We start from the raw sequence: 11295 nt of genomic DNA, 5'->3' as shown, positions 1-11295 counted from the left end.
TTTTTAAATCTATTGTTTTTAACTTCTAAAAAGTATGCTACCCATTTCTTGCAAATTTTTTTTATGGTTTTCATGTCTAATGTTGTTCCATCATCAAATCACTAACAAATATAAAAATTACAAATCAGTTACGTACATGTAAAATTATTAAAAAGTCAAAGTAAACTAATAATTGAAACTTATTAAAGTAAATATATCATGCTTCATTCATTTTTCAAAACCCCCATGACTATGTTCCACATCCAATGTATAACATAATAACCAGACTCATAACCTCCGCTTTGAACATGAATCTAAATTCAATATGAAATATATTTAAATCTCATAATGACAAACTTACAAAATATCACCGGTCGGATTAAAACATTGATTAAATGAATAACCTTTACTTCAATCCAGTGAGATGCAAGTTGATCGGATCTACCATGCAAACTACACTCTTCAATCTATTCATGCTAAGAATAGAGTAAATGAGTTATAATTTAAAACTTAACTTGTTAATTGCGGCTTTGATGTGAATATCAAGCTTCTTACGCAAGGAACAAAACCACTCAACAACGTTCCTAGAACACACAACAAAAAACTACCAATGGCTATTGAATTGGAGAATAATTAGCTACTGATAATGCAAACATTCTTTAAATGCATTAGTTAAATTTTACTTACTGATTCAAGTAAGGTCCTTGGTAGAGCTCTCTTTGTGATTCCTTTAACCATGTTTCAATGTAATGTTGACATTCATCACGTCTATCCTTTGCATTATGTATGGATTGAGACTCAAGGAATCCATACATGAAACCATGACCCAACCTTATAGTCAACTCATTCAAAAATCTATTTTTAATATTACAAATGAAAATTGTTAATCATATATGGGGTAAGGAATTATTAGTTAATGAATGTACCTTGAAATAGAATTTACTTACATCATCCACAATTGTAATATAGATATATTCAAACATTTATTACCTGATATTATTTCATTTACATTAGAATATGTTATGAAGAAGGATGTTTTTACATTTGGAATCCTAAATTTAGTTCCATCCCACAACACTCAAGAGGCTTCTCGTAAGGATCATACAAATTCTTAATCAAATCACCTAAGGGTTCAATTCCACCAATGGGGTTTGACCTATGAACAGGTTCAACTTGTTTCTTTGGACATATTTGTGAATCCTATTTAGTTAATAAACATAATAATTAAGCTAGTGTTAATAAAGAGTTTTTAACAATATAAGAATTTCTCAATACAAATAAACATAACTAAACACCTTATGTGAAATAGGTTTCACAAGATGTTTAGGCCACACAATGAATGTGTCGAGGGCTTGACTCACATACTGAACCTTTAAAGTGGGAAAAGGGGCTTGAGTGTTACTGTCGCAAACTTTTCCAAAACTCATCTTGACCACATCATCTACATAAGGCACGTGGTGTATGGTCGACGCCCCCTCATATACTTTTGCCAAGGTCACCAAGTGGGTAGAATGATCATCTTAAACATACAACCCATAGTAGACATCTCATTAGTGAAATGCTCTTCCACTGATGGATTGACAACAATATCAACACAACTTCCCTTTGTGCTCACACGTGCACCAAATACTTGTATATCTGCCTCATTCAAGGGTAAGTGTTGGGATGCCATTTGGCCAAACTCCATTTTTATGGCCTCCTTCAACTCTTTTTTCATTTTCTTCATATTCCGTTTGTTATCCTTTTTTACTTCTCTCTTCCACTATTCTTTAAGGTTTCTTATTATCTCAGCCAACTGTTGTAGGTTGATCGATGCAGTTGAATTGTTGGAGCCACGCGATGCATGTCCAAAATATTGGCTGATTGTCACACCAACTCCCGCAACACGAAAATGACCGAGGTACTCCGGTCGCCCAATTGCAGTATTCAGTAAATCCTGATGACCATGGGGAACAAAGCTGAAATGTGTCATCTGTTCTTATAAGGAGTCTTGTAACAAACAAGGCATGTATATTGATCAAATGATGTTGTCATTATATAAATTACATGTGAAACTAAAAATGAACTCAATTTTATAAAAAATTTATTGTGTTGCCTTAGATGTCATCTACCCATATTGTTTTGTGCAGGTCAACTTTCACTTCATATGTCTTTCAATGAGAGATGGAGGGTCGATAATCATTGATGAATTCTCAATCAAGATTGATTCCAAAATCATATTAGTTATATCCCCATATCTCTAAAGATCATGGCTTAACTACCTTTATTGTCTTTAAATCTATACCAAGATAAAATCATGATTTTATCCTTTTATAGATAAAATCATTTTATTTTCTAACTTTACTTATTTCAATAAAGGATACAACTTTTCATATTTGAATGTGAGATATCAATGTATATAAAGGGACACACGTTCAAGTAGGATGATCCAAAATCCTGACATACTTGGACATGCAATTTTTTCATTAACTTAAGCATTAAAATGCCTTTGTGGAAATTTCTATTGCAACAAAGCTTCAAGCATTTAGGTTCCCATGGATTCCCAAATGAGTAGTAAGCTTGTTAAGGATCATGACCACAACATGCCCAGTTACAAAGCTAGTGTGGTAGAAGGGAGCAACTCCCAAAAATATGTAAATATATGTTTAGTCTTTGACTAAGGTGTAAATCATGTAGGTTTTGATGATGTCAAAAAGAATTTGCTTGATAATGAGTGTCATCATAAAAAAAGGGGAGAATGTGAATCATACAGGTTTTGATGATGTCGAAAAGAATTTACTTGATAATGATTGTCATCATAAAAAAGGGAGAGAATGTGAATGTATAAATACATGATTTTGATGATGCCAAAGTAGAATCAAACAAGGTTGCTTCAAAGGAGAAACATTGCTTCAAGATTAATACAAGGTTGCTTCAACAAACAAAACCTTACTTCAAGATTAACTAAAGATCAAGCCTTGCCTCAAAACAAAGTGTTTCCAAGACATCCAAGGCTCTGGTAATGTTAAAAAGGGTTTTGAATTTGAATTTTGAACCTGTAATCAATTACTAGATGTTTGTAATCGATTAGCAGCAACAGAACTCTTGAAATTCAAATTCAAAAGTCATGACCCTTCAAAATATAACTATGTAATCGATTGCCAGAAACTTGTAATCGATTACGAGTGAAAATTTTCAGAAAAAACTTTTTGAAAAGACACATCTCTTCAAACAATTTTGAAAAGGCACGAAGGGCCTATATATGTGTGTGTCTGATTTCAAAAAGTAAGAGAGGGATATTCCAAGAGAACTTCATTGTCAAATGCTCTCTCAACAACTCTTGGGAAAATACTTGCAAATCTATTGAGAGTTCATCCATGAACTTCAAATTATATTATCCACTCTAAAGGAGAGAAATCTTTTTGTTCTTCTAAGAAAGTCAATTGTAATAAAGAGACTGATTGTCTCTTGAATTGTGAGTTTCCTAAACACAAGGGAAATGAATTCCTTGGGTGTTTAGAAATTGTAAAAAAGATTTTTACAAAGATAGTGGAAAATTTTAAGTGGGTTGCTTGAGGACTGGACGTAGGCACCGGAAGTGACCGAACCATTATAAATCGAGTTTGCATTTCTCTCTTTCCTAAATTTCTTTAATTTATTGCATTTTATTTTTGCTTTGCTTATTTTATAGAATTGTCAATTGATTTGTTCTTTACTTCGTTCATATTAAGTCTACATATTCTATTTCAAGAGAGAATTAAAATTTGATTAGGGAAATTTTTTTAAACTTAATTCACCACCCTCTTAAGTTATTGAGGCGACTTGTTCAACAAGTGATATCAGAACAGGATTCTTGTCTAAAGTTAAAAACTTCAAGAATAATTATGGCCTCATCTAACTTTCCATTTCCTGAGGAAAATTCTATTAATAGGCCACTTGTTTTCAATGGCGAGTGTTATCACTATTGAAAAACCTGAATGCAGATTTTTTTATAGAAGCAATAGTTTTAAATATATGGGAAGCCATTGAAATTGGTCCCTTCATTCCTACAATGGTAGTGGAAAATGCAACTATAGAAAAACCTAGAGAAGAATAAGATGATGATTTCAGATTTTGTGAAGAGATTCAATAAGTTTTTGAGAAACAAAATAAATCAAAGGAAATCAAACATCAATCCAAAGAAGAAAGGAGAAGATTCCTCCTTAGCCCTAAAATGCAATGAATGCGATCAACCTAAGCACTTGAGATTCAATTGTCCTGTCCTTAAAAGAAGAATGAAAAAATCTGACAAGAGAAATTTCAAAGAAAAGAAAGAAAAGAAAACATACATCACTTGGGAAGATAATGACTTGGATTCTTCAAGTGATTCAAAAAATGAAATCATAAATCTGGGTCTCATGGCGAAAGACTATGAAAGCGGAGAAGAGATAATGTCTTCTAACTATATGACTTATCTATTTCTTTTGATGAACTTCAAGATGCATTCAATGACTTGCATAAAGAATCTATTAAACTTGTCAAATTAGTTTCATATTTTAAGAAAACTATTTCAAGTTTAGAAAAGGAAATTTTGAATTTGAAACTTGAAATTTGAAATTCGAATTTGAAATTTGAAATTTGAAATTTGAATTTGAAATTGGAAGTTGGAAGTTGGAAGTGGAAGTTGGAAGTTGGAAGTTGGAAGTTGAAATTTGAAAATTGAAAATTGAAAATTGAAAATTGAAAATTGACATTGGAAGTTGGAAGTGGAAGTTGGAAGTTGAAATTTGAAATTTGAAGAGTTAAAAATTGTTATTGCCAAATTTACTCTTGTTACTAATTCTACTGCTTTTATTGTGGTAAGAAAGAAAGATCATAGTGCATCAACGTGTTATATTAGAAACAATGGTAGTAGCATTGGAAAAATGGTATGAGTTCCAAAAGGATCCTTACTCAAAACTAACATACAAGGACCCAAGAAAATTTGGGTACCAAAATCAATATGATTATATGAATGATAGATTCCTTGAAGAAAAGTTGATATACTAATAGCGGTTGCTCCAAACACATGGCGGGAGATGCATCAAAACTTATTTATATTTCTCCCAAAAATAGTGAATATGTGATTTATGGAGACAACAAACAAAGGCCACTTGATCAACAAGCCCAACAAGTGATATCAAATGATACCAAAATGTCACTTATCTTTGATTGATTACTTTTGGTTATTTTTGCCTATGATTGTTAACTTTTGATTGAGTTTTTGATGATTGTTCTTGATTGAATTTTGATTATCTTTGATGATTGTTCTTGATTGTGTTTGATGATTGTTCTTGATTGAGTTTTAATTGTCTTTGATGATTGTTTTTTATGATTGTTTTTGATTGAGTTTTGATTGTCCTTGATAATTGTCTTTGAGAGTTACGTTGATTACTTTTGATGATTTTTTTATTTGTACTAAATATGTATTTTTGTGAGTGCAAAATAGTTAGTTTTAAGGCCTTTTGATATCACTTGACTCTCATACATTGCAACAAGTGGTAACATTTTCTTTTAGGCCATGAAATGATACTTGTATGGTATGACATTCTCTACTCTTTTACTTCATTATAAATTGCTGAATGGTTTTCTCCTCTATGCTCATGATTTGTTTTTTATGTTGACAAAGAGGGAGAGATAGATAAAAGATAAAATAGTAAGAGAAATTATCTATTCTTTATGAGACAACTTTTTATATATGAAATCTATGAAATCTTCAACTGTCTCATATAAGCAATCATTGCAAAATCAAGGGAGAGTAAATTATACAGATAAATATTTTTTTGTTGTTGTTGCTCTTAACCTATAGATGATTGTCATCATCAAAAAGGGGGAGAATGCAAATCATGTAGGTTTTGATGATGTCAAATAGAATTTTCTTGATAATGAGTGTCATCATCAAAAATGGGGAGAATATAAATCATGCAAGTTTTGATGATGTTGAAAAGAATTCCTTGATAATGATTGCCATCATAAAAAAGAGAGAGAATGTGAATGTATAAATACATGATTTTGATGATGCCAAAGTAGAATTAAACAAGGTTGTTTCAAAGGAGAAACATTGCTTCAAGATTAATACAAGGTTGCTTCAACAAACAAAGTCTTGCTTCAAGATTAACTAAAGATCAAGCCTTGCCTCAAAACAAAGTTTTTCTAAGACATCCAAGGCTCTGGTAATGTTAAAAAGGGTTTTGAATTTGAATTTTGAACCTGTAATCAATTACCAGATGTTTGTAATCAATTACCAGCAACATAACTCTTGAAATTCAAATTCAAAAGTCATGACCCTTCAAAATATAACTGTGTAATTGATTACCAAAAACCTATAATCGATTATCAGTGCAAAATTTCAGAAAAAACTTTTTGAAAAGACACATCTTTTCAAACCATTTTGAAAAGGCACGAAGGGCCTATATATGTGTGTGTCTGATTTCAAAAAGCATGAGAGAGATATTCCAAGAGAACTTCATTGTCAAATGCTCTCTCAACAACTCTTAGGCAAACACTTGCAAATCTATTAAGAGTTCATCCATAAACTTCAAATTATATTATCCACTCTAAAGGAGAGAAATCTTTATGTTCTTCTCAGAAAATCAATTATAATCAAGAGACTGATTGTCTCTTGAATTGTGAGTTTCCTGAACACAAGGGAAAGTGATTCCTTGGGTGTTCAAAAGTTGTAAAAAGGATTTTTACAAAGATAGTGGAAAATCTCAAGTGGATTGCTTGAGGACTAGACATAGGCATCGGAAGTGGTCGAACCAGTATAAATCGAGTTTACATTTCTCTTTTCCCTTATCTCATTTATCTTATTGCAATCAATTTTATCTTGCATGTTTAAAGAACATTATTAAATTGATTGTTGCTTCTTCTTCTACATTATGAGCCTATCATTTAGAAGAGGGTTAAAAGTTTGTCATAAGACAATTTTAAAACTTAATTCATCATCTTAAGTTATTGAGGCTACTTGTCCAACATAAGGTAGGTGTCCTAACAAGTTGGGTCAATACTAACCTGATGAAGTCTAATGTATACTTCCGTTATCTCAAAGAATGTGTGCAAACACGAATAACAAGATTTATTCTTAGATATGATTGATAGATACATTTTAGTTTGAAATGAAAGTGTTCCTTTGAAATTCAAAGATGAATCACAATTTTCATCATGGATCATGATTTAACCCTCATAAGAATAAAATCTTCCTACTTTAACACATTTTTTTTAAAAAAAATTTGATCGGCAAATTTCTCTATTTATATGAGATACTATTTTCCCTATTTTATCATGTTATACACTTGCGTGTGAAATTCCTTTGCTAATTTAAGCATTGGCGTGTTTTTGTAGGTATTGATCAGCATTCACAACCACTAAGAAACAACGACAAGATAGGAACAAGAGCATAAAATAATCTGAGATCTAACACAAAAATTCCAACAAGATCATAAATGGATCACTTGTTAAGGAGCCACTTTCCTCCATAAACAGATTTTCAGCCACTTGTATATATGCATTTCTACGTACTATGCATATTACACTTCCTAAAGCAAATATTAAGATCAAAGTGCCCTTGGACAGAACCTTACTCTCACTCCACCACAACACTTAGAGTTCCCACTACCACCAATTGTCGCGAAATGATTGCATAGAAAAATTATGTAAAGCACTTAACAAATATTATTCACTCGTCATTCTTAATTAACACTGCTAAGCTCCATGTCCTGCACAATATATACTAAATTTCAACACATCTACGTTATTTATATACACTTTAAAATATATGCCTTGCTTAATCATGCTCGTAGAAAAGAGTTTACTGCGAGTAATAGAATTTATTTTGATAATCTTCACATTTTGACAGAATTTAATTTTTGATTGTTGGTTAGGAAATTATTCTTGATTTTCTTTATTAAATAAATTTTTAATGTAGTAAAAATAAATTTATGCTTAAATATGGACCAATAAAATTTGACTAATAACGTTTATCATATAGTTAAAGAACTAGTAATTAATACATACATATATATATATACAAGTAAATTAAACTATCCACTAATATGTTATTATGTATGCTCATTTGCTAAAAGTTCTTAATTACAAAGCACTGCACAAACTTCAGCAGAAGAAACTAGCATTGCAATTATTTAGCTCAAAAGGGCAAACACACAAAAACGCTCAAAGAACAGGTACAGTTTCCCGTATTAATTTGTAAACTGTAGGGCTTTCAGATAAGTTTTGGATTTTGGTATAGATACTTAGATAGCGTATGGTCAAGCAAAATTGAACTCTACCACTTAGAATATATTTACAAAATATACATGCATACAGAAGCATAAAATTACAGAAGATATACCATGGTAGGTTTTTACCTAGTTTACACTATATTATTTTGGGTTCTTACCTTCAACGTCGCGGTGTGACAGAGGCAAAAGTGAGAGCGAGGGTTCACAATTTCTATGTTGACAGTGACACAAGAGCAAGATAGTGGTGGCACAACACAATGACGCAAAGGTGAAACCACGACAGAATGAGACTAAGGGGTTTCAGGGCAGCAAGGCTTGGGCGCGAGACCAAGGGATTTTAGGGCAACAAGGCTCGAGATGAGAGTTAGTAATTTAGTTATTGAGAATGAAAACTATTAATTTTTAGAGAAAACAACCAGAACAGTTTTAGAAAGATCGTTCTTAACCAATTACTCTCAACGGCAGTTTTTCAAAAATCATCCTTTAACTCACGAATTGTAACAATGATTTTTTCAAAAATCATTATTAACAAGTCCAATGAGTCTTGTTAATCACAAAAATGTCACTATACATTTTTTTTAAGACGGTTTTGATAAAATCGTTGTTGATCCAATGCCGTGAAAAACCTTTTTTTTTAGTAGTGACACTCTTAAAACTCCGAGTGACACTGAAACAAATGTTACTGTGTAGTTGTGGTAAATACATATATAGGTGATGTAATGGAAGCATGTATGAGCTGTCTTGGTTCTTCAAGGAGATCGAGACAGTGTTGGGTTTAATCTCAAGTTTCTTGGGTGAGTTTCCCTATTCAGTACTCGCCATCCATTGTATCTTTAATGGTGACGTTTTATTCAACTTAGGTAGCTTTTTATTTTTACAACTAATGATCCATTACTCATATGATAAACTTTTTACTCTTTTCAGTTTTATCATGGTTATGCAAATGTGGTTTAGCTGTTCAACGAGTTTTGTACGTGAAATTGTTTGGCTGCTTAGCTGGTAAGTCTTTAGCATGCAAACTTGTTAGATACTGTATTCTCCTTCTATACTTCGGTACTTCCATTCTTTCTATTAGACTTTGATTAGGAATGTAAGAACTCAATGCAATACAACTTTAGCACTGGGTATTAAGCCAAAGGATTAAGCCATCAAGACCTCATTCAGGTGCCTGTTCAGTTTAGTATTTCAGTTATAGTTTTCTATGACATGGCAATGAAATGAGTATCATTGTATGTGCAGTTGCACTCTGGTCTCATTTTACCATGACAAATTGCACATCTACTTAAGGTTGTGGCGGATGATTATCATAACTTTTGTTCTATAAAGTTCTGTAAAAGGTAGCTTAGTCTATATATATCAATTAGTTTTCTAGTTTTCTAACTATAGGTTGTCTATATAGTAGGGAACTTGAATAAGATGATATTCACTATCTCATTTTATTTAATATAGGCAGAGATGTGGCTGCCGATGGTGTGCAATCTGAGCTTTTGTTTGAGATTCAAGTCTTGAGATTTCTGTACTTATTTGGACTCCAACGTGGCAAACCTTGAGAGAAATAGCGTAATTATGAAAATTATACATTATGTAATTATTGTATAATGCTTTAGTGGCCTATAGGGACTATTATTTTCTTCATATTATATTAATTGGTTTTGTAATTCCCATATGTTATTTATACAAAAAATGAAATTTTATTGGATATTTTTTTTAAAAAAATAGTAACATTTCTTAAATGTTACAAAAGATATATATTAACAACATTTTTAGAATGTTGTCTTTGTATTGAAAAAATGTTACAAAAAATCTTTAGTAACATTTTTATAAATGTTTTTATTAGTATGAAATTTTTTTAACAACATGAGTATACATAATACTCAATAAAATATCACAAAAAATATTAATAATATTTATAAATATTTTAATGATGTTTTTTAAATGTTACAAAAGACATACTTTGTTGCAGTGGCTGCTAAGTACTTCACCTTCTAAATATCTTGATTCACCTTTTCAGCCACCTCTCTCTTTTCTATAATTCAATTCTATTACCTATGAAGAATCATATCCATGTATCTCTTTTTAGTATTTCTCTCTTCCTAAGCTAATTATAACTCAAGCTAGTTTTCTCTCCATTTTCTCAAATGCATTTGCAGTTTAATTTGCGGGACTGATGTTCATGTATTATTTTAATTTTTTTATTTTTAAGAGATATGATATACCAAGAGTGTGCAAATTGCAAAGACATAGGTAATCACTGGATAGGATTTTTATTTCATCTTCTCTTCTTTCCAACATAAATTTTTATTCCGTGAAATTGATGTTGGTGTTTTGCTTTGTTTAGGGTTTGCATGGAGACAAAGGCATTGCTGAAATAGGAGCTTTTATCTGCAAATGAAATCTGATGATTTCCATGCTCCATTTTTCTTGACACAATTTTTATGCCAAGTCGCAACAAGTTGGAAAAGGGAGTTATCTGCTCCCTTTATATTGAACTTAAAAGTTATTAGTTTGCTTTTATACATTTTTTATAGGTCAGTTAATTGAGATTTTTTAATGCATTTCCTGGTAATTGAACGAGGTGCTAAATCAACTGACAGAAGCCATTTTGTTGAATAACTGATGTGTGTGTTTATTTAGACATCATGAGATCAACTCCATCTAAATAAGGCTTAATCATACATCATGAGATCAATTCTTTCTTTGTGTTTATCACGATTAGTTAAATCCCCATTTTCTTGGAGTTATTGGTGGTGAACATGAAGGTATATTGTTTGGTTAATACTTGCTTTTATTTTAAAGACGTTGGCTGAAGAAGTTGTTTGGTTGCTAATTTTTTGTTTCTTATATTATTATTTTTGTATGGAGATTAAATTCATGCTTCAATAAGATATTTATTTATAAGTTTCGAAAGGAGCTTCATGAGAGTTGCTGTTATTTTTGTTTTTGTTTTTGTTATATCATCTGTAAATATAGCCTGTAAGCCAAGTGAAATGCATATACTTATCTTGCATTTCAACACTTTAAAATATTATATGACCTTAGAGACAATGAATCAATGCAAAGAACATATATTTTCTCTTCG

This window comes from Glycine max, chromosome 10 (genome assembly GCF_000004515.6).
Source record: "Glycine max cultivar Williams 82 chromosome 10, Glycine_max_v4.0, whole genome shotgun sequence".
NCBI classification, from domain to species: domain Eukaryota; kingdom Viridiplantae; phylum Streptophyta; class Magnoliopsida; order Fabales; family Fabaceae; genus Glycine; species Glycine max.
This window is presented reverse-complemented; position numbering follows the sequence as displayed.